The sequence below is a fragment of the Hylobates moloch genome, unplaced genomic scaffold, assembly GCF_009828535.3.
Source record: "Hylobates moloch isolate HMO894 unplaced genomic scaffold, HMol_V3 SCAFFOLD_6, whole genome shotgun sequence".
In the NCBI taxonomy this organism is placed as follows: Eukaryota; Metazoa; Chordata; class Mammalia; order Primates; family Hylobatidae; genus Hylobates; species Hylobates moloch.
In genome coordinates this window covers 8691871-8715976 of record NW_026652281.1, presented here as the reverse complement: position 1 = coordinate 8715976, position 24106 = coordinate 8691871, and the positions used below count along the sequence as shown (strand labels likewise).

Below are 24106 nucleotides of genomic sequence, written 5' to 3'. Positions count from 1 at the left end.
CGCGGGGCTCGATTTTGGAGTCTGAAGCCCAAACCAGCCGACCGGGCTCGGGAGAGACCCTTAAAATGCTGGAGACTTGGCCCACCGCCAGGCTGGGTGTCTGGGGACCTTCTGTCCCCAGCTCTTGTGTTTCTGGTGGCTGGGACTCGAGGATGGACCCGACACTGGGCCCTGATGGTGGTGGGGGTTCTCTCTGGAAGCCCCTGGCCCATCTGGATCTGAGGGGTGGGGGAGGGGAAAACAAAATACCACCCCTCAAATTAAAAAAAAAAAAACCAACAACACAACAAAACCTCCAAACCCCCAAACCCAAAGAATTTCCAGAAGCCAGTTCCTCTGTTTGGTTTACCCGTCCTTTATTCTCTTTCCTGCCAGGGCTGGCAGGCAGAACGGGGTGCTTCCCTTTCTGAAAATCTCATTCGCACATTGAGAGGTTGGAAGTGGAGGGGGAGGGGGCAGTGGTCCTGGAATATCTCAGGACCCAGCGGTGGTCGAGTTCTAGCCTAGAAGCTGCTTGGTGGAGCCCTGGTCCGGCATTGTCTGTAGAGTGTGTGTATACGTGTGTGTTTTGTTGCTGGAGGTTTAATTTTGTTATTGTTTTTTAATACACGGGTAGGACTGGGTCAGCTGGATGAGTCGGAGAGGAAAAACCATTGATCTGTTTCTGAAATCAGATCTGCAAATGGTGGCCTTCTTCGTACGTGGGGAAAGACAGCTGTGGTGGAGTCGAGGGGAGAGTAGGGGTGGCGGGTAGGAGCCTGAACAGGATGCTTTGTGTTTTGAAACAAGGACAGTTTCAAATACCGGCTGTGGCTTGGGCCTGAGCCTTGCCGTGGGGGTCCCATCCTCATTGGAGGGGTAGCTTGTCTTCCCCAGAATGCACACTCCTCCCTGGGGCCACCGTGATCCTGTTTACTAAGCGCAGTGGGAGGGGGCCGAATCCACTGCCTGCCCACACCTGTGCCAAGAAAACCCAGCCAGGAAATAGGGTGTCGCTTACATGGCATGTCACAAACGTGTAGCGTGTGTAGACATTTCCCTGGCATCCATGTTCACTTGGCGGTGTGTCACAGGCCATGACACATGCCCCAAGGAATGGGGAGGGGGGAAAAGTTAGCTGAAGAATCCTTCTCCTTGAACCAGTCTCCCACCCCCCACCCCAGAGCATTGCAGCCCTCGAGGACTTTTATTCTGAATTTGGGGTCCGACATGCTTAGAGCACCTATTTTCTCTTTCCTGTGGGCACGTTGGTGCAATATCTGCAAAGACTCCTTTTTCAGGGAGGATTGCTGGTCGCGGGGAGGCGGCCCAGTCCCCGGTCGGGCTGGTGCATGTTCTCAAACCCGTCCCGCGCCACAGGCCGCAGCATTTGGCTTTCCAATGGATGGAGGGGGAGAGAGCCTCCGAAAATTTGCCAGTACAGAGTGTTTCTGATGTGGGGAGGAACTGGTGACCGCGGTGCCCCCTGCCTGGATTCCGGAGATCCCAGATCTGGCTTCAGAATTTTCACCTGGCTCAGGGGGACTTATCGGGCTTTTTTTTTTTTTTTTTTCTCTTACAGTCCACAAAATGAAGGGTTGGTGGTGGTGGGGTAGGAAAATGGTTAGAAGGAACAGTGACCTGCCATGGGAAGGCCAGGAGGAGCCCCTTCTCCTCCTGGGAGGAAGCCAGGAGTGAGTGTCCCGCTGCTACCGTCCTCAGTTTATGGAAAGCCAGCTCTCGAGGCTAATGGCTCGCCACTTACCTCCGATTGCTCAGGAGGTATATCTGAGAGAAAGAGGGAAGGAAGAAAGACATGAATAGCCAGAGGCCCCTTGCTCACCTTGGCCAGCCCAGGTGGGTGGCACCATCGGTAGCGTGGGCCTCTCCGGAAAGCACCTGTCTAGTACTGGGGACTGAGGCTTATCCATGGAGCAAGATTCCTCTTGGCAGAGCCATGCTCTGGTGTTAGGAAATGTGGCAAGAGGAACTATAAGGAAGTGTCCGAGGGACTGGCATAATCCCTTTTCCGCTGCCTTTCCTTTCGTCACCAAGCACTGCAGGCAGGGGGTGTCCTTAAGTCTTACCCTTGCCCTCTGGTGGGCTCCAGGGGGCCTTGCCTCAGGGCCTGTGAGCCTGGAGGTGGGGCTGTGAGGGCCGGCCTGGCTGGAGCGCTGGCCTCCCGGGGAGAGGTGAGGTTGGGACTGCCACCAGGGCTCTTGTTCCATCATGAGACACCTGGTTGGTGTCCAGGCTCTCGGGGAAGCAGCGGAGCCCCTGTGGGGTTTCCCTGAGGCCTGGACATTATGTAATCTGTCTGCGTTTCATAGTGCGGCCCAAGCACTCTATTGAGAAATATGAGCCCAAATGAAACAAAGGTGAATTTGAGTGCAGTTCCCTAGAACAAAAACCCTTTGCAGTCCTGTGGCTTCGCAGCAGCCCCTGGCCCAGCCCTGAGCTCCCGATATTCCAAGTTTGTTTCCTATAGAGTCATATCCTTACTTGGAATGTCAGTCATCCATATTTTAAGCCGTCTGCACAGCCCAACTCAGAATCATCTGGTAATTATCTGGTTAATTGTGTGGGCTTCAGGAACAAGACCCAGAGTGATTGATAGGGATTCAAACCAATAAACAAACCAAATACTCTTTTTTGCCCAAACCTTCTGCAGTGTGTCTCCATTGATCCAATTAACTGAATCTGAGAGATTTAAGACCAGGCTTCCAGGAGCACATCTGCATCAGGCTGGGATGCAGGCATACTGGGGCTCCCAGTCCCACCTGCTGGGTGACACCAGCTAGGTACACCTTTTAGTCTGGGGTCCAAGGGACCTGATAGCCCTCCAGGTTGTCTTACCGGTGGAGCCAGCAGCCTCACCCACCCAGCCTGCCTGTAAACTTTGCCTCCTGTGGGATCAGGTCGGAGCTTGCCCTGCCCTGGTCTCCTGGGCCAGTTACTGATTAAATCCTTGCAGAGCCAACAGCGTGCCTAATGTGGCTTATGACGGCCGCCAGGTCTGATGCACCCTGTGCTTGGAGACTTTGGATCCGAAATGCTCGTAAACAAAGGAGGAAGCAGATAGGCGACAGCTGACTTGGGAGGGGAGATAGGGAGGCCAGGGCCCCCTCCCTGGGGGACCCAGGACTGCACCTTTGTGGGGAAGGGCCTGTCTGCCCAGGCTGTGGCCTGAATGTGGTGCCCTATTCCCTCTTTGTACCCAAACTTCCCAGTCCCTGGGCCTCACTGGCTCTTCATGGCTGGTGATGGTCGTGTTGGTTGTAAATGACAGCCAGGGCAGCCAGGGGTTCTGAATAAGCGGCCGGGTTCGGCAGGACCAGAATCCATTTTGCTGTTCTCGTCTGTGGGTTGAATTTGATCACCTGCTAGACATGTTTGTCTGTGGGCAGAGGGCTTTGTCTGTAGGCTTTGTTTCTTCTGCACCACAGAAGTACAAATAAGCTGCCTACCTTTTATTTCATCTTACTTTTAAGACAGTGTGGCACACGGTATTTCAGAATGGTGGGTCCACTCAGAAAGTCCTTTATTCAGGGCTCGGGGCACAGGTGACAGTAGTGTTCTTTATTCTCAAGCCATAATTCATCAGTGGCTTGTTTTTAAATTTTCACCACTCTGCTGTTTGATTGCAGTGTTTCCGGACTTCTTGTTATGGATGGAAAAGGAGAAACCACCTTAATTCTCATCGGTTTCTTTAGTCTGGTGTTTTTTTGGTGGGGAGCAGCTGTTGTCTGAACTCGAACTTTGTTTAGCACAGGCTTACTGCACGCCTACTGTGTGTCACTTGCTGAGCTAAGAGTTACACATCCACATGGCTTGGTTTCTACTTACGAATTGAAATCTGGGTCCTCCAGGGTAGTCACATATCCCACCAGAACTCATCTGTGTTCACATGCACGCATGTTAATTGTTAATTGGTTTTTCACTTTTGTCACATACCCCCCTTCCCCCCATGTGCCTAGCCTGCCTTTAATTTATTTGATGTTTTTCGTGGCAGTAAACACAGAGATTGTTTTCCCCCCTTTCCATGCCATTTGTCATAGGAGGATTTTGGAGTGTATCAAAATTGTTTCGGAGACAACTTGTCTGATTGGAGGTGGTGGAGGGGAAGGGCTGAGACAGAGAGGAGAAAAAGTCAAAATTCTCTGTAAATTGCAAACGTGGTCTGCCTTTCCCAGGCTGTAATAAGTAAGTGCATTTTAAGGAAGGAGTAAATTTTGATGCTCCCATTTGCCTGGTGCAATCTGAGATGCCTGTTCCGGCCATGGCAACATCATGCCAGTCCAGGTAGAAGGAATTTCACTGCATGTGGCTGAGCTTTCCTGCAAGTGGGTGACAGAGGTGGCAGTTGCTGCTGGCTTGGGCTGCTTGGCCCAGAGATTGACTGGTGTGGCGGCCCTGCCTCCTCCTTAGTGTCTCCCTGGGCAGTGAGAGAGGGCATTTCTGGGGCACTGTCCTGGGCAGGGCTCAGGGGGACCTGGTAGAAGGCAGAGCTGTCCCAGGGCACCTCAACTGCTGCCAGCCAGGCCTGACTCGTCTTGAGGGTACCCGATTGGTGTTTTGTTGGCATGGACATTGCAGGGGGTCAGCTTACACCTTTGATCAAAGGAATACATGAGATTAAGTGAGGCAGCCTGATATGGGGCATCTCCGCTGTGGGGCAGAATAGATTTGGGTTTTGCGTTCTCATGGCGCTGGATCTGGATTTGGAGGGTGCAGTTTCCTGGCTGTGTGACTTTTGGTGTTTTGTTTTCCCTTGCTGGGCCTGTTTTTCCTCCATCCTTAGGGACAGCACCTCATGTCTAGGGTTGCTGTAAGGATTGGAGAGGATAGATAAGCACCTACTACTATAGTCAGTATATAGTGACCAGGATTCCAATTCCTGTTTTGCTAATTGCCCTGAAAAAGCTTCATGACTTTCTGCACAAATGGAAGGGATTATTGTTACCTAAAAATGGGTGGCCTCCAGAGAGTTCCCTGAGATGAGTAGTGCATTGGGGAAAGTTAGGGGTATTTAGCAGGTCTCATAGGTAGGAAGGCAATGAAATTCTTGCCAGCAGTTTAAGAAAAATTCCTTAGGGGGCACAGTCTAGTTCCTTAAAATAAATTACAAAAATTGAAATATTCATGTATGCATCAGGTAGATTTGATTAGTGTAACAAGGTATGTAATGCAAAATGAAGCTTCCCTTACTCGACGCCCACACAGCCCCTAGTGGCCCTCCTTGGAGGCAAACACTGCTGCTCATTTCTTGTGTATCTGGACATGCATACACACAGCTGTCTACCATGATTCTTCACTGGACAGAATATTTTGGAGACCCTCCATGCGTGTGCAGCTGCCTTATTCTTTTTCATTGCTGCATAGTGTTCTGTCACAGAAGTGTATCACAGTAATGTAGGTAGATCCTCCCCTGTTGATGGGCATTGAGGTTAGTCCCAGCCTGTTTGATATGGTTTGGATGTGTTCCCACTTAAATCTCATCTTGAGTTGTAGCTCCCATAATTCCCTTGTATTGTGGGAGGGCCCCAGTGGGAGATAATTGACTCATGGGGGCGCTTTCCCCCATACTGTTCTCTTGGTAGTGAATAAGTCTCACGAGATCTGATGGTTTTATGAGGGGAAACCCCTTTGGCCTGGCTCTCTCATTCTCCTCTTGTCTGCCACCATGTAAGACGTGCCTTTTGCCTTCCACCGTGGTTGTAAGGTCTCCCCAGCCACGTGGAACTGTGAGTCCGTTAAACCTCCTTCTTTTGTAAATTGCCCAGTCTCAGGTATGTCTTTATCAGCAGCATGGAAACAGACTAATACGCTCTTGTTCCTTGGAAGAAAACATTTTCTATTTTTACTAAATGGAGTTGTCTCTATTTTGATGTTCTTTTGCTTAATTCTTTGGGATGGGGGAGCTGAGCCTCCTTTTGAAGAGGGAAGGGCAGTGTTTCCTGGAGTTATTGCTACCTGGAGTCATGCTTTGTTCTGGTGAAAGGTCACCAACCAGGGATCCCCCTCAGAGGGTCTGGCCACTTCATCTTCCCTGTAACTGAAGGAACACAGGTGACCAGGGGGCTCTGACAAAGACACGCTGACTTCCACCCACAGGACAAGGGTCTGTGCAGCTCCACCTGAGGGCATTGCTTTTTGTTCCCGGCTTCCTGCTTTCCCCAGGATGGAAGCTAGGCCACCCAGCCCCATGTTGGAGAAAGAGAGGAAGTGAGAATTTCTCTTCCTTGCTCCTGGCTCTGGTGATGAACCAACCAGTGTATTCAACAGGCACTGAGGGAGACTGTGCGCATTTTGAAAGGAAGCTTCGCTTACATCAGCAGAGCCCTAACCGAAGGGTGATGAGACGTGCGTGTGGGGGAGGTGTTTGCTGTGTGTATTGAGGCAAAGGAGACGGCAGAGAAAATATTTCTGGTGCTGAAATTGGTTCCTGACTTCAGTAGCCGTTTCGTTACCCCTTCCATGTGCACAGCACTCGTCCTGGCATTTGGGGTGTGCAGTGAGGCCACAGGGAGAACACCGCAGACCCGGTGGAGTAGGGGAGTGAGGACCTGGACTTTGAAATCAGACAGGGGAGCTTGAATCCTGCCTCTGCAATGTCCCAGGTGGTGACCTTGGGCAGGCCCCCTAGCCTGTGTCCTTATCTGTAAAGCGAGGATCAGAGAGACTTCCTCTTAGCATTGATGTCAGGGTAAGTGAGGTGAGGTTTGGCGGTGCTTTCATGCCTCCATTCAGCAGATAAGTGTCACCTTTCTAGGCCCTCGGAAGAAAACAAGAGCCTGCCCTCGTGGAGCCTGTGTTGGTGGGAGTGGACAAACAACTAAGTTAAGAGCAAGTAATTATAAAATCCGATGACAGGGATTGTGGAGAAAAGCAAGCAGGGTGGGGCGAGTGGTGGGCTGCTTTGTACATAGTGGTCAGGAAAGGGGGTGATAGGACTTCTGGGGGAAGAGCGTTCCAGGTAGAGGGAACAGCAATTGCAAAGGCCCTGAGGCAGGAGATCATCTGTAGAAATCGCCCGGTAAAGTGGCTTGCACCTGGTACATGCTCTATGATTGTCAATTTCCTTCCCCCTGCTCTGTGGAGCTGTTATAATCTGTTTAAAAAATTAATGAGTATGTAGAATGTGCGAGGTGCGGGATACACAGGCAGCTCCTTGCCCCATAAAGCTTCCGTTCTGTTGCTTCTGTTGTGTGTTTTTTCCTTTTTTGTTTTTTGTTTGTTTTTTGCAAACCTGGCTGCCTCCCAATAAATAGTGAAGAATAGCCCTGTAGCAGTGCGTTAAGAGATTCTTAAATGACAAAGCCCAACAGAACTTTGAAAACGCAGCTCCCTTTGTCCATAACTACACTCTAAGGATCCTAGGATCTAGAACACACTAGTGCTCTGATTCACCTCTGGTTTTGCCAGCCAGGAAGGAGTGAGGGGAAGTGTGTGGCCCAAAGACCCTTGCAGCTGGCTCAGCAGCCCGCCTGGGATTCAAACCCAGACTCCTGCCTTCCCATGGCATCCTTTGTTCGTGGCTCTACTGCTTTCAAGCTACTGTCAGAAATGGTAGGGTGGACAGAGCGACTAAACTGATTGTGCTGGGTGAACTCTCTTTGGAGGGAAGCACATGGTCTGGATCGCCTGGTCCCTGGTGGATATAGGAGTTGAGTGTGTGGAATCAGACAGGCATCTGGGTGCTTCCCTTGGGCTGGGCTGGCTGCATCCAGCTCAGGTGGGGTCATTTGGAGAGGGAAGACCACACCGGGACTTCTGCTAGCTTCTCCGGGTGTCCTGGGCCAGTGCCAGTTTCCTTAGAGGTCCAGAATATCTGAAAATTGGAGCATACAGTCTGAGCAGACCCAGGCCTGGCTCTCCTCCCTCACATGTTGGCTCCCTGTGTGGACTAGGTGACCCTGTTTACCACCACACACACAGGTGCGAGGCTCCACAGGGAAGGGGAGCCATGGGTATGGAAGGGGCTGTGTGTTCGCCAGGCAGGCTAGCTGCCGTAACATGCAGCCCTGGCATCTGGGTGGCTTTGTGCAGTCCAGTTCTTGCAGTCCTGCAGGGGTCTCCCGAGGGTTGTGTCCCCTCTTTTTCTTGTGAAATGGTTCTGCTCTTCCCTAGGTCCTTCATTGTCAGGGGGATGGGGAAAGAATGACCACCACAGCCAAGTCGTTTGTAGGTCTGGCCGCTTGGTTGGCCGGAACTCAGACATTCGGCCACACCGAGTGCAGGGGACGATTGGGGAACATGGGTTACACGTGCGTCCGAGAGGAAGAGGAGAGCATGGAAGCGATGACTGCTCCCACCGCAGCATCCTTGGGATGCAGCAGCAGACCTTGAGGTCTCCAGGGTGCCAAGAGCAGAGCTGCCTCCCTAGAAAGGAAATTCACATGACCGTGGTCTCATCTGGTTCCTGGGTTTGAGGTTGGTGGCAGGTCGGCCAAGCTTGCAGTCTTCTCTGGTGGGGAATAAAGTAGGGTAAGCCAATTTGTTGTAAGAGATGGACCCATATATTCCTGGTTGCAACGATATTTATTGTATCCCTACTGTGTGCCGGGCACAGTGCTCATTTAATTTTCACAACAATCCTGTGGCGTAGGTGTTTATTCCCATTTTACAGATGCTCTCATGGAGTCTCAGATAAAGAGAGCTGGGAGGAAGTAGAGTTTAGTGTCAAAGCCAGGTCTGACCCCGGGTCTGTGTGGGTCCGTCAATGTATATGCACCTGTTAGATGCACATGAAACTATTTCAGCCTCCTGCAGAAACATCTTAGGTAGAAATAAGTGAGCTCAGTTTAGTGTTTGCCAAGGTTGGCGGACATTCATTTGTGATTTTGTCAAAAAAGTTAAGGGAACCGATGTGGGAAATTGAATGCCAAGTATTCGTAAAGGGTAAGCATTAGGTGTATAACTTGAACACCAGATATTATTTGTGCAAGTTGAGTGTTCTGGGGCACTGTGCCTGCACAGTGAATGCTCTCAGGCCTGGCACTTGAAAAGTCAGACATACTTTTCCCTCCCAAGGGACTCATAGTTAAATGGGGGTATTACAATTATGATATACCATAGAACAAAGCACATTGCTTAGAGAGGTTTATGTCTTGTCCTGTGTTTGGATGGAGGAAGGGATGCCATCATGGGGGTGGGACTTTCAGGAAGGACTTCTTTGTAGGAGACAGGCATCTGGATGGAGACTGATGGAGATGAGGGTGGCAGGTCGGAGGTGGGAATGAGCAGAGGGAACAGTGAGCAAAGGGACAGGCCAGAGTGGCTGGGCACATTCCGGGGGTCTGTGCAGTTTTTATGGGGTGGGTGCTGTAAGACAGCATAGGAATTAAAGACAGAGGTGGGTTCACCTCGTAGAGCAGAGTCTACCAGTGTGGGGTGATTAATGCTGGATGAACCCATGCACCCTGGGGCGGGTGGTGCTTTACGATGCAGAGAGACTGAGGACTGGCCGGCCAGCCGGGAGCCCAGGATGTCACAGATTGGAAGGCTTAGGAGTGCAGGGATCTCCGAGTCGCCAGGACCAGGCAGTTAGTCATAGTAGTGACCGTGCAGCGGCCACTCATGTGTGATTAGTGTGTTTCCTCTTGCCAGGGGCTATGCTATGCAGGTTTTATCAGTGATCCCTACAACCCAGTAAGATACTGTTACTGTCTCCATTTTACTGATGGGGACGCTGAGGCCCTGCCTCTCAGCGGACATCATTTGGATGAATGAATGAACGAACGGCTTGCCTAGTTGGGAGGTCCGTCCTATTGGAAGGGGAGAGGGACCCACGGAGAGGGAGGCGCAAGCTCAGATCTCTACCCCTCTGCTTCCTTGTAACCCCACGGGCCTCTGGCCTTCTACATAAAAGCGAGTTGTACCACTCCCCTGCTGCAGGGCTCTGTCCGTACTGAAGGAAGGTGTGCAGGGGATTGCACGCATGGTGTCTCCAACACATGGCCCAGCCATGGTGCAGACAGCCTTTCTCGGTGTGGACACATGCCCTAGGATTCCGAGCCCACCCCCGTGGCCTGTGAAGAGTGACGGTAATGGCGTCAGGCTGCTGGGCTCAGCCTGGCGAGCTCCTGGTGGGGTTTGCGCCAGAGACCCCCGCTACTCCAAATCCCAGGCCTGAGCTGTGGCTCACAGGGCCCCTTTCTTGAATCTTCCCCTTCAGGGAGGCCTGGTGGGAAGGCCCAGCCTAGGCCTGTGCTGTCTCAAAGGTGATCCCATCAGGCTGGAGCTCAGGGCCAGGGACATAGTTGGGCACCTTGTAGGCGACGCAGGAGTGGCGCTGTGCCTCTTGTCTGCAGGGGGGGAAGTGCAGTGGGGTCTCAGCTGGTGGGTTACGGGGGCAGGGCTGCCCGTTGGAAAGGGGAATGATGACTTGTTGACATCTCTTTGTGGCTCCGGTTGGTTCATGTTTCACGACCCTGTGACTGAGGCTTGCTTCAGGGTGGGAAAATGGAAGAGCTCGAACCGTCCCAGCAGGCTGGTGGTGACTGAGCTCGGGGAGTCCCAGCATGGCCAGACAGAGCCCAGAGCCAGATGATAGTCATGTCCAAGGTGAGTGGAGGGGACTGCGGGATAATCGTGATCATTTCCTCCAGTCTTTCTCAGACCTTTAGGCATGTGTGCATTTCGTCCTCTCATCAGCCCCACGAGGCGTTAGCAGGGGAAATGGAGACCTCAAGAGTTTAAGGTTACACAGCTGGAACCCAGGCAGCCTAACTCCAGAGCCAGTGGCCTCCAGATGTCACCACAAGTCCTTGGTGGGGTGTGAGCACAGGAACCCTGGCAGCAAGGGCCGAATCACCAGCAAGGCAACAATAAGGATAGCGAACACTTACCCGGCACCTATTGTATGCCAGACACTACTTGAGCCCTTTGTGCAGAGGAACACTCATCTAATCCTCACGATGCCCCTTCGAGGTGGTGCTGTCATTGTCCCCCTTATACAGATGAGCAAACTGAGGCCCAGAGAGGAGAGGTTCCTACTTACCCAGCTTGTAATTATGGAGCCAGGATTTGACCTCAGACTGTCTGGCTCCACAGTATCACTGCATGTGGCTGGTGAGCAGAGTTTTGGGGCTGCAAAGCAAAATGTCAGAAAGGCCCAAAGTGGCCAGGCTGGCTGTGAGCTGAGAGGAGGGCCTTGTAGAAGAGGGAGCGTGTGGACAGAGCAGAAGGGTCTACCCTGACTGCACTGGGGCCCCTTCCGGGAGCTTCCTGGGCCAGCTTCCTGCAGACCCATCTCTGGAGGAGCCATGGCAAAGGATCGCTTCTCACCTGCCCTCGTTGAACCTGGGGTAGTCACTTCAGCCTCCTCACCTGAGACCACCTGACCCTGCAGAGCCCTCTGTCACAGCCAGTGGTGAGGACTTGACCACAGTGAGCACGAAGTTCAGTCTACTGTGGAGCGAGCCTCCCGCCCTTTCTGGCTTCTGGCCTCAGCTTCCCCATGCCTCTGACCTTTGGCACACGCTGCTTCTTTCTGCTTGGAACCCCTCCAACCCCCGCTCCAGTCAGTGGTTTTCCAGGGCTGGCTTCCCCAGTGGGAACCAGGGCTTGTTCCCCTGTGGCGCAGCACCACCCCAGCTGGGCGCCTTTGCCTCTTGCCTTCTCCACTCCACATTTACCTCCCCTCTCTTGTAAAAGCAAAACTGAAGCCATCATCCAGGGATGATGACAATCTTATAAAATCAAGAAGAAAAAAAATCCTCCCAGAATCCCACCACCTGGAAATCACCCGTATTAACCATGTGGGGTGGAGCCATCTACGCTTTCTCCTAAATGAGTGCGTGTGACATAGGTACACAGGGAGCAGGAGGAGCCTTTATTCTAGGTTAGCCTCCACCTACCAGATGCTGGCCCACTGCTCCCCACAGTTGTAACAACCCGTGACATGTAACAAGCAGGCTCTGCCATATGTCCCCGGGGGGCCACATTGCCCCTGGCTGAGAACTGCTATGTTCATTCATTTAATCACCACACGTACCTTGTGAGGTCCCATTTTCTGGAGCAGGCAGGGGCTGCCCAGGCTGGCATGTGACAGAGCTGGGAACTCCTGCACCGTCCCACAGCCACCTCGTCTCTTCAGAACTGGCCCAGAGGAGGTCTGAAAAAAAATGTGGGGGCCTTAGGAGCCCTGTCCCCGTGTCTGGCATGGTGTGGGGCCAAGAGCCGGTGGGCCACGGCACCCCAGGCCCCCAGAAGGAAATCCCGGCTGGCCTGGGCGTTGGCAAGCTCCCCCCTACCTTTGATCCCTCCTAACTGACCTCCCCCTCGCTGTCCCTGCCTTCGCCCTGATGACTCAGGACTTCAGAGATCTGGGTTGTTGAAAAGGGGAATTACATCATGCCAATAAGAGAGAGAGAGAGGGAGAAATTAGCATTAGAAAGTTTTGGTATAAGGAGAAATGACTTCAAAACCTGCTTCTTTTGCCCTGTCTGAATTGAATCAGGTTTCTGGGGGAGATTAGGGAGTGGGGAGTAGAGGGTATAGGGACCCTGGCTTCTCACCTCTTCTAAAAAGCCCTTCATCTGTTTGACCCCAGACCCATCCACAGCTGGGCAGTGGGTCCCTCTCCTTTTTGTAGCTGAACCCCATCACCTGGAAAGCTATTAAAAAGCAAGGTTCTGGAGTTGGCATGCAGGTTCTACCCGCAGGCTTGGTGAAGGGGTAGGGGTCAGGGAGCATTGCAAAGACGAGCAGTCTCGGGTTCTTCTGATGCCCTCGGTGGTAAGCAGGGCACCCTCTCTGGGCCAGCACAGCCCTGGCTGGGGGCATGACTAGGCGAGGGGATCCCAGGTGATCTCAGTCCTGCTGGCCTCCACTGGGTGCTCCTGTGTAGGGCCCTCCCTGCTCAGCCATTCTGGGAAGCTTTGCTTGAAGGGGATCAGGGAGAAGGAAACTCCCTGCCTCCACTTTGAAACCTGCACACTGTTTCCCCATTACGTCTTGCAGGGAGGTGGAGGCGTTAAAGCCGCTGCCTGCCCAGGTCAGTCCTTCCCTAAAACAGGACACTGATCGGGCAGGGTGACTAGGAGGGCTGCCAGACTTTTTGATCGACACATTTCATATGAGGCCATTTAACCAGTGGTGTGATCTAGCTCTCAGTTTCCTCTTCTGAAAGCTGGGCATATAAGAGTAGCCGCTCCCCAGGATAAAGGGGAGAATACATGGAATTCTGAGAATAAAGGAGAGAATACATGGAAAGTACTTAGTAGAGGCATATGCTCAACAGGTGTTTACTACCATCATCATCATGACCGCTACCATCAGTGTCATCTCCACTGTCACCGTCACCATCACTGTCACCATCACCGTCACCATCACTATCACCATCACTGTCACCATCACCGTCACCATCACTGTCACCGTCACCGTTACCGTCACCGTCACCATCACTGTCATTACTGTGGCTACCGCTTCTCTTGTGTTGGGTTTGCCACCTGTATACCTTCCTGCTTCCTGCAGGACTGTGAGCTTGAAGGCAGGGTTTGGGTCCGTTTCTCCGGGAATACCCGATGTCAGTAAAGGCCTTTGTGTGTCTTTTGTTGCATGGTGGGGGACCTTGGCACCCCAGGCTGTGAAGGGACAGGAAAGTCTCACAGTTTTCTTGGAAACCCTCTGGTGACCTTGGAGTCAAGGGAAGCTCCTCTCGGGTGCGCCCGTGGCCCTGTGCTGTGACCCCGCGCTGTGATTCTGCACCGTGACCCTGCTCCGTGACCTCAGGCACCATTATTTGGAATGGGCTCTCAGCCCCCGTCCTAACCCCAGCCACCAAGCTCCCAACCCAAGCAAGATGGAAACCCGCTGTTGGGAGGATTAAGATATTATTGGTGGTTTTCACCTCAGCTTTCAGCAGCAGTGCTTGGGAAATAAGATTTTGATCTCGGAAAATATGATTTAAAAACAGAATTGAAAGTCGCTTTTATTTTCTAAACGATATTGCCCCTGACGCATGCACTGCCTCTGACTGGTGGCCTCCGGTCTGAGCACACCCGTGGGGGAAACTGCGTAGCAATTCCAGGGGTGTGCTCTCTGGATTTTATAGACCTCCACCCCGAGCAGGCCCTGCCTTTGATCCCCCACTCGGGTCTGCAGTGACAGAGCACCTGCTTTAGACCAAGTCCAGGAAGCTGCTGCTTCTTTGGGGAATTGTCTCAGCCTTTCCCACTCTGAGGAGTGGCCTTGCCAGCTGCCAGCTGAAGGGGTCTTCTTCCTCCAAGCCCTGCTGGGCTCACCTTTGAATGCCACAAAGCAAACCCATGGACCAAGGGGACTTTGGCTACATCCCAGTGTCCCCTCCAGTGGGGAAGGGAAGTTCCTTCCCTTCCTGTTGTGTGAGGGCTAGGGGCACTGAGTCCCCACAAGGCCTCACCATGGAGCCTCTGAGAGGTGAGGTCTGGCTCCCCTGACCACCCCAGAGTCAACACAGGGCCTGTTTGTCTTTCTTTGCCTCTGGGCCCATGTTCTATTCTTTCCAGCCTTTGCCTTGGAAACCCCACCCTCTATTCTTTTCTGTCTCCCCTGCCCTCTGGGTGGGTCTGGCCAGCGGAGAGCCTGGGGGAGATGAAGGATGGGAGGGGGGTGAGTGGGCTATTTATTTCCCGCCGCCCTTTTCCTTCGGGGTTGCCATGGGTGGATGGCGTCCCTCAGGCACTCCTGCAGTCATGTCACTCCCTCTACCCAGGTTTTTCTGTAACTGCTCCTTCCCCTGCACTGTCAGGCCCAGGGATAGAAATACACGGGGGGGAGAAATGAAGTGACTGCTGTCCTGATTTGCCAGGACTGTCCCAGGTTTTTGCAGTGAAAGTCCTGTGGCCCAGGAAGCCCCTCAGTCCTGGGCACACTTGGATGGCTGGTCACCCTAGGTAGAAAAACCATCTTTTGTGCTTCCCCTGTATGCCACCCACACCTTAATATATTGTCCTTTTGTGAAAATTTCCTCAAATTGCACCATTTTGCATCTGCCATCTGTTTCCTCCCAGGACCCTGGCTGATGCACCAGGAGCTTGAGGAGATGGAGTGGTGTTCAGAGCCTCTTCCCTTTAGAGTTCAGAGCAACCAAATGGGCATCATGCTGAACGTGGGAGAAACAAAAGAATCTCTTGCACTTGGACTCTTTTCTGAAAATTTGCCCCTGCAAAGAAAAATGGTGGTGGTGATGATGATGATGATGATGGTAGTGGCCATTTCTTTACCTACTCCCTGTGGCCTTGTTGTGAAGAACTTTGATGCCCTATTGTATATGATCATTAGGACAATTCCGTGAAGTTTTTCAATGATGAAGGAAACTGAGGCTTAGAGAGTTGGAGTAGTCTGTGAAGGCTCAGGATGGGCAGGAGGTCCTGCCCAGGTTTGAACCCAGATGCGAGGTTACCACACTTCCTGGTGAGGTGTTTTACAACTAAGGCCAAGCCAGGCAAAACCCATTGTTCTGCAACTTCTGGCTTGGATTGTGTGTCTTGTTGAGTATGTGGGCAGTGGATCTGATGTTTTCCATTTCCTCCCATGTGGCAGGGCTGTGTGCCTGGAGCATGAGGGGCTGGCTGGGCAGACAGTATTGACTTGACTGAATTCAGCCATGGCCCGTGTTGGAAAATGTTAGCCTATTTTTCCTTCTCCATTTGCCCTTTCCCCCTTTTTTTGTTTTTATAATTAGAATCAGAGCCAGCCATAGTTGGAAGAGAAGTTGGAAGTTCATCTAGTTCTGGGATGGCAAATAAGTGACACATGTGTTGCCACTCCTCATTGCCTTGACCATGGTAGACATTGCTAATCAACCCTAGCGTAATTAGTCTTCCCAGTGAGCTCAGAGACAGCCACTAATAATCAATTGTTGTTGGCATGCAACGGTGACCCTATTTGCCATTCTTGATGTAGCCCAGCTTCTTTCACTGCATGGATTATGAACTTAAGGCCCAGAGTCGTTAAATGACCCTCAAAGGAGCCAATGGGATTTTGAAGCCTTTTCCACACCAGAGTGTTGGTTCTTAAGAGATGAATTTGGGTTAAACAAAGTGTGGTATAGAGGAAAGCACCTGGGTTTGCAAAGCAGTGCCTGGATCTGGGTTCAGATCCCAGCAATGCTTCTTGTTGCTTGTAACTCTGGATAGATCACATGACTTCTCTGACCCTTGTCTTGGAAACTGAAATTACGATCCCTACATCCCAGGATTGTGAGAATAAATGACATAGTATATTTATCCAACTTTCAGCAGTGTGTGCTGGGCAGCGTTCTAGGCATTGCATGTTGCAGTGAGCTGCATAGGCAGTTCTCATGGAGCTGGCTGCCCTCATCAAGATGAGGCTAGTTTTCTTCCTCTTTCGTTCTCAGAAACCCATGGAACTGTGTTGTCATCATTATCTTTTACTTCTCTTCTGTCATATCCACTTAAATTTTGGTCCATTTCTGCATCCCATGACTTGCTTTGGGAAATGATTTATTTTTTCTTTCATTCCTGGTCTCATTTCCATTCTTGTATCTGGGTGGATGGTCAGTGGGTCCTTTGTCACGGTCACAAAAAATGAAAATGACAGAATATTCCCTACTGAATGGATGTCCTGGGGTACTGGGTCTCGATTTGGGAGTGACATACTCCCTTTGAAAATGTGCTGAAAGCTATGGATCCTTGGGCTGGCAAAATGGTAAGACAGAGCAGGGCTTATAAAACTTAGCAACTATGTGTTTTTTAGCATCCATAATACCGGCATTCTTAGGGATTCATGGACACCTCCCTCTCCAGGGTAATAAACCAGGCTAGGGGGTCAGTGACGCTTCTCCAGCAGGAAATAGAGCTTTGCACAGAAATAAACATGTGAGTGATTAAAAAAAAATGTTTCATTAAGTACAAAGATCAAGGTTTTTATTCAGAGTTCTGCTCCTTTGGCCAGGGAAGTGTGGGGCTGGTCCCTGCAGCGTTTTCTGCACTTGCTTGAGCTGTGTTTAGTCTTCTTGGTTATAGTGAAATATTTTTTCTTTTATCCCAGTCTGGAGTTTCAAGGTTGGCACTTCTTGCCCCTAAAATGTTTGTTTTAAGATTTAGAGCAGTTCTTTACTCTCTGATAAGGTGGAGTGCATCACTGGAGCTGTGTTGTGATTGAGTCCGAGGGCTGTTCTGCCGGAATCAGGCAGATGGTCGCTCACTGCCCAGCTTTGCCCTGGCTCTCAGTGTGACCTTGGGCTGCCTCACCTCCCTGACCTGTAAAGCAGAGGGACAGAGTGATCACAAACCCTTGATGACCAATGATTAAAGAATAGAAAGCATGAGAAAATATGCCCAGGGAGTATCCACAAAGGCAAAGGCAGTCTTGGCATTTGAACGCCTGGAATTTGGGAAGTATGGATCCTTTACTGAGTCTGTATCATGGAGGCTACCTGGCAAATGCAGCTGATGTGAACGGAGCAGTGGACAGTGAGTGCAGGTCTAGGCGGCTCCTTGCTTCTGGATACCAAGGACTTCACCTTCAGCAATGGTAAGCAAGCACCACTAAGAGAAGCTGAGGGTTTTCCTTGGTTGTTAACATTTTAAGGACCCCAATAAACAAGTTTCATCATTGTCTTTGATTCTCCCCACATTAGCTGGCTCCGATCTTTAGCTACACCCTAGAGCAAAACGTCACTTAAATCACTAGAGAGGGACAGAGTTCCATGGGGCCATTTCAGATTTAGACATGGAATTTTTCTGGGATAATTCCTTTGCCACTGAATTTTGCATTTGCATGTTCTAAAGCCAAAAAAAGGAGTTGAACTTTCCCTTTTGTTTGCTTCATTACTCCCACTATGTTTGGCGGGATGGCGGTTGTGGTTTTTATTCTCAGATTCATTTTTGTAAGTGTGCTGTGCGCATGGAGTCCTCTCTCCTCCCTGAGAGAGCCCACTCTTGTATGGTTCCACCTAAGGAAAAATGAAGTAGGTGTTGGTTGGACAACAACGCAGGCCTTGGAGAGTTCTCCCTCATTTCTCCTGCCCCTCAGCCTCCTTGCCAAGCTTGAGTGCAGCCAGGATTTTCCCAGTCCCTTGAGTTACCTGGCCGGGGTGGCTTTTTCCAGGCAGCCAGCTCAGGGAAGAAGCTAGGGCTCCATCCGCCTCACCTTTGTGATCTTCTGAGGGAGCCGCAGCCAGTTTGTAAAGGAAGGAGGGGTAGAGACAGTAGCTTTGTCATTAGTCTCCGCATTTCACAAGTGAGAAAAGGAGGCTCTCAAGGGAAGTGGCGTGGGCACAGTGAGAGGTGGCTGGCTAAGCCAGAGCTCTTCCTAGTAGGGGTTTGCTGCCCCTTTACCTGGGGGTGGGGGTCACCTGCCAGTACCTTCCTAGAATTAGCTGTGAGACTGAAGAGAGGGAAGATGAGATCTGGTCACAGACTCCACATCTGGTCCAATGGGGCCAATGCCTTGATTTCATAGTTGGCGAAACTGAGGTCCAGGTAGAGAGACTGCCCCAGTCGCTGTCCCTACCCCGGTACAGCATGCTGCTTTCTCACTTTGTCTACTTGATGATGCGACCAGGAAAATCTTGATCAGGGAAGAGTGAAGGTCTCATTCATTCATTCATTCGTTTTGGTAACAAGTTCTGAGGTTTTTAAAAAAATTTTTTTTATTGTGGTAAAATATGCATAACACAATACTTATCATTTTAACCGTTTGTAAGTGTATAATTCAGTGACGTTAAATACATTCACAATCACCACTATCTACACCTAGAACCTTTTCATCATCCCCAGCGTGAACTCTGTACCCATTCTCTCCTCGTCCCAGCCCCTGGTCACTGCTGTTCTACTTGCTGTCTCTATGAGTTTGCCTGTTGAAGTACCTAAGCTAAGTGGAATCATACAGTATTTGTCCTTCTGTGTCTGGCTTATGTCACTTAGTGTGAGGTTTTTACATTCCCCCCATGTTGTAGCACGTGCCAGAATTTCCTTCCTTTTTAAGGCCAAATAATGTTCCATTGACTGGGTAGACCACATTTGATTTATCCATTCTTCCGTCGACAGACACTTGAGTTGTTTCCTTGTTGGCTGTTGTGGGTAGCGCTGCTGTGAACATTGGTGCAAGTATTCGTTATCGTCGCTGCTTTTGGTTCTTTTGGATATACATCTAGGAGTGGACGTTTATTTTTTAAAAATGTTCACCCCCCTTACCCATTACATAAAGAACTCAGATTTGTTGTAGAACAGTTAGATAACACAAATAAACAGATAACACGAATAAACAGTTAGATAACACAAATAAACTGTTGTAGAACAGTTAGATAACACAAATGAACAGAAGAAATCCACCTAGAATGCCGACAGGCAGAGATAATAATTAACATTTTTGTAAGGTGTTCATTTGCATGTGCCGTTTTTTCCATCCATACTTGATGATGCTGTACCTGGACAATCTTTGGTGTTGTGGGCTGGATCTTCATTTAGAAACATATATAAACCAGGCCTGAGGCGCTGCAGTGGAGGGAGGGGATGCCAGCTGGACTTTCACTACCGCCAGGATGCGTCCTTGATAGGGGCAGGACGCACCGCATGTCTGACGCTGTGTCCTGCTGTGCTTGCTTCCTTTTCCTGTTCTCTGTCCCCAGACTGGACCCTGTACATTTGTCACTGGTTCCTAACACTCACTGTCCCAAGAAGGCTGCCTCGCACATTGCCTGGTTGTGGTTAGTGCTCAATAAGTATTTGTTCAATGAGCTAATAAGAAATGATCGATTTAATGAACGAATGAGAGAAATTCCCGAGTGAGCTGACCTTGGGCCTGGCTCAGCTGAGCCGTGAGAGGGCCTCTCTGGCTAGACCATTTCACCTGTAGCCTGCAGCAGGCGTATTGGTGGAGGTGACTGGGCAGAGTGACCCAGCACAGTGAGCTGTCCTTGCTGTCACCTATGGGAAAGGCAGGGGTTGTGCCTGTGGCCCTGGCTCAGACAGCAGGGCCCTGTGAGTTCCCTTGCTCCAGACCTTCACTCGGGGTCTTCTGGGTGTCAGGTGCCTGGCTGAGGGCTGGGCTGTGGGGTGAACCAAATACAGCCCCACTAGAACACCTTCGTTCCAGTCGGGGAGATAACCCTTGCAGGAAAGAAGCTGGTAATTTCAGGTAGCAAGAAGTCGATGATGAAAAATACATCCTTGTCCTTTCCTTTTTCTTTTCTTCTCTCTTCTGTTCATTTGTTTTTTTACTTTCTATTTTGTCTTATTTTTTTGAGGCAGGGTCTTGCCCTGTCACCTAGGCTAGAGTGCAGTGGCACAATCACAGCTTGCTGCAGCCTCAGCTTCCTGGGCTCAAGTGATCCTCCCACCTCAGCCTCTCAAGTAGCTGGGACTACGGGTGTGTGCCACCACATCCAGCTAATTTTTAAATTTTTTGTAGAGTTGGAATTTTGCCATCTTGTCCAGGCTGGTCTTGAACCCCTGCGATCAGGTGATCCTCCTGGTTTGGCCTCCCAAAGTGTTGGGATTACAGGCATGAGCCACTGGGCCTGGACTTTTTCCCTTTTTAAAAAAATTACTTCATTTGGCTGTTTCTTGGTTGACTGGAGGCCAGGGATATGCACTTGGTGTGTTTGAATCTTAGCTCTGCCACTTACTAGTGATGATCTTGGCAATGGTTTTAAGCTTGGCGATCCTCAGTTTCCTTGTCTGTGTAATGAAAGATGGGGGTGTGTCTACATCACAGGGTTATCATGAGGCATAACTGAGACGTTGCTCAGGAAGCACTTCTTATTGGTATTACTTAGGAACGGGCCATTATTGCATAGTGAATCTGATGGCTACATGGTTTTGAAATTACAAAACCAATGCCATCCAATTGATTGGTGATCTGCCTGGGATAGGAGCAAGTTAATGCATTGACCATGGGGGACTTAGCACAACACCATTTCCCTGGGAGACTTTGGCTGAACCGAATTTGTTCAGCCAAAGATTCTGCCTCCTCCCTGGGAACTAGGAACAAAAGGGCCTTGCTTGAAAGAGGCTGTTGTTCCCTCACCAAGTTTAGAAAGCCAAAGTTCAGTTTCTGCAACGAGTTCTGGGAGTTTTTCTTGTGCCTAATTTTGGGCCAGTTCTTCTGGTTAGATGATTGAGATGACCAGAACATACAGGAAAATAAACAGAAACCCCCAAACTGCCCTTTGAAGCTGTCCATCCTCCTGGGCAGGAACAAGGATCTTCTTGGGCTCTAGGAGTTTTTTTTAGTTGAGCGAGTTTCCATCCCACCAGGCAAGGGGCTTAGGCGAGGTTGTGGGATGTGGGCCCACGCCCTCGGGCTGGATGTGGACCGGTGTTTGTCACCTGTCCCTAACACTCACTCTGGGACTTGGGCACATCCCGCCACTGGTCTGAGTACCCCAGCCTTGTGTCCCCATCACAGATGAGGTGCTTGACAACCTCCTGCCCCGTTGGGAAGGTGGGCAAAGCCTGCCTAGTGAGGCAGGGGCTTAACATAGAGCAGCCTTGATAGCAGTGCCCCCAGCAGCGGTGCCCCTCCACCTCTGTGAGGCTCTCCCCAGTTTCTCTTTCCCCGGTGAAAGCTTGCTGTGAGAAGATGAGAGGATTTGCATGTTCCACCCTCAAAAATGCCATTTATACCCCAAGTTCGGTCTGGAAAAAAGAGGAATTTAGTGTTTTTACTTTTCCTGGCCTCTTCTCTTTTGCTCCTTTATTTTTTTCTTTTTCTTCTTTATTTTTTTTTGAGGTGGAGTCTCGTTCTGTCACCCAAGCTGGAGTGCAGTGGCATGATATTGGCTTACTGCAACCTCCGCCTTCCAGGTTCAAGAGATCGTCGTGCCTCTGCCTCTTGAGTAGCTGGGATTACAGGCATGTGCCACCATGCCTGGCTAATTTTTTAATTTTTATTAACAATGGGGTTTCGCCATCTTGCCCAGGCTGGTCTTGAACTCCTGGACTCAAGCAATTCACCTGCTTCGGTCTCCCAAAGTGCTGGGATTATAGTTGTGAGCCACCGTGTCTGGTCTTCATTTTTTTTTTTTTTTTTTTTGAGGCAGAGTCTTGCTGTATTTCCCAGGCTGGAGTACGGTGATGAAATCACAGCTTACTGCAGTCTCAACCTCCCAGTCTCAAGCGATCTTCCCATCCCAGCCTCCCCAGTAGCTGGGATCACAGGAGTGCACCACCATGCCCGGCCTTTGCTCCTTTGTTTCTAATGTGGGGCTCCTGTGGTCCTCTAGTCCAGTGAACAAGACTTTGAAATGCACGATCAGGAGCAACCTTTTGGGTAGCTTTTTGGAGCCCAAGATAATAAGTGGGACTTCCTGGGTAGGGGCCAGAGGGCTGGGGAGGCAGAGGGCCATGGTTCTCCATGTTCACCTCAGGCTCCCAAGCCTGTCTTCAAGATAAACTGTAAAGTGTGCTCACTCTGCCACTGCCCACTCAGTCCCCCAGGTGATGTGTCCGTTTTCTGGAAGTAGAGGGCAAACTCAGAAAGAGGCCGGGGCCGGAATTCCAGCTCTGCTGCCCCATCTGCCTGAGTGTCCCTCTCTTTGCAGGTAAATTGAGGCCACAGATGGAACCTTCCACACATTGTAGGGTGAGAATGAAGTGAGAAGTGAGAAGATGCGCCCCAGGCCTCTCACGGGGGCCTGCGCGTGCCGGGCCCTCTGTGCTTTCAGGGCGTTCTCTCATTCAGCAGTTAGGCATCGTGCCTGGAGCATGCCCTTATGGGGCACCTACTGGGTACCAGGCATTGTGCTAAGGATTAGGAGTGTGGAGATAACAGCATGGGAGGAGAGAGTTACGGACAATCGGTTCCAGTGCCTGCAAACAAGGGTGACTCAGGGTGGGCACTCGTGGGAAGCGGCATGGTCTCTGGAGAGAAGGCTGCTGATCCAAGAATGGGTCCGCTCGGGCCAGGAGGAGAAAGCAGGGAGGAGCATTCTGGGCAGAACACAGCATCGGGAAGTCTGAGGGGCCTGGGGGGGCCTGGCGTGCGCTCCATGGGCCTTAAGTGTATTGAGTGGGCTGGGGGAGGGTGGAAGTGTGGAGGGCGGACCCGGTGAGCTGCTTGCATGCTGGCCTTGGGACTTTGGACTTCAACATGGAAGCCGAATTCCCGGAAGGCCTCATGAACGTCTTGTTCTTTCCTACTCCGCTTTGAGAGGACCTAGTTCTTTGCCCTGATTTGGATCAATCTTAGGCCCAAGAACCTGGGAATGACAGAGCTGATCATGAGGGTGGGGCCCAGTTTGTTGCCAGCAGGGAAATGTCCTCTGTACCTCAACCTTTGACGTTGGCGGGGAAACCCAAAGGGGCTGGCAGCCCTTGTGGTCATTCTGGACTCGAAGCATCTAGACCCAAGATAATGCAAAGAATTGTCACGTATAGGAAAACTGGGATCAGCCCAGGCCAGTAATCAAAACAGCATGTTGGAAGTTCTACCTTGGGCTCCGCGACTTGCCTGCTGTGTGACCTTGGTCAAGTAACTTCACCTCTCTGAGCTTTTGTTTTTCATCAGTACAGTGGGGCAGATAGCGGTACCAACTCCATGGGCTTCTGCAAAGGATTCAGTGAGATAATGCACATCTAGTGTTAGCCTTGTCTCTGACACAGAGAAAGTATACAGGAGAAAGAGAGGGCTCTTGTTACTGCCGTTACCACTGTCATTGCTACTGTTACCAAGATTACAGAGAAGGGGACCTGACTACACCCCAGGTCTGAGGGGCCAGAGAGGGCTTCTCAGGGCGGGTGATGTCAAGCTTTGGAGTCAGACCTTCTTAAGTTCAGGCTTTGCCTGAACTGTGGATTCACAGTACTTCAGAGTACTCACTATGTGTGACATTGGGCAAGTTAGTTATTGAAATCAAGTTGAGCATGTTATTTACATTATGATTACGTTAGTTAAAGTCTACCTGGAAAATGGGATAATAACACCCAACGTGCAGGCTGCCGTGGGAGTATCAGAGCCACCAGGCCAGTTCTGTTTGAACAGTTTCCTGAATGTCTTGGTGGGTGGGATGGGGAGGGATGAGGAGGGCCTTCTTTGGGCTCCTCCTGTCTGCTGCACCCTCGACCTTGTCTGCTGTCTGACAGCAGCAGCAGGTAAAGAGCAGGCCTCAGTGATCTCCTGCATTTCCTCTGGCCCTCGCTGGGAGCCCTTGCCTTGCCTGACAGTTCACCAA

The 24106-nt window shown here is 50.9% G+C and overlaps 1 protein-coding gene across 1 annotated transcript in view; it reads left to right on the top strand.

Moving 5' to 3' along the window:
• The window catches only part of CMIP (c-Maf inducing protein), a 267662-nt gene that overhangs the window by 895 nt on the left and 242661 nt on the right, over positions 1 to 24106 (top strand). The gene's annotated exons all lie outside the window — the stretch shown is intronic.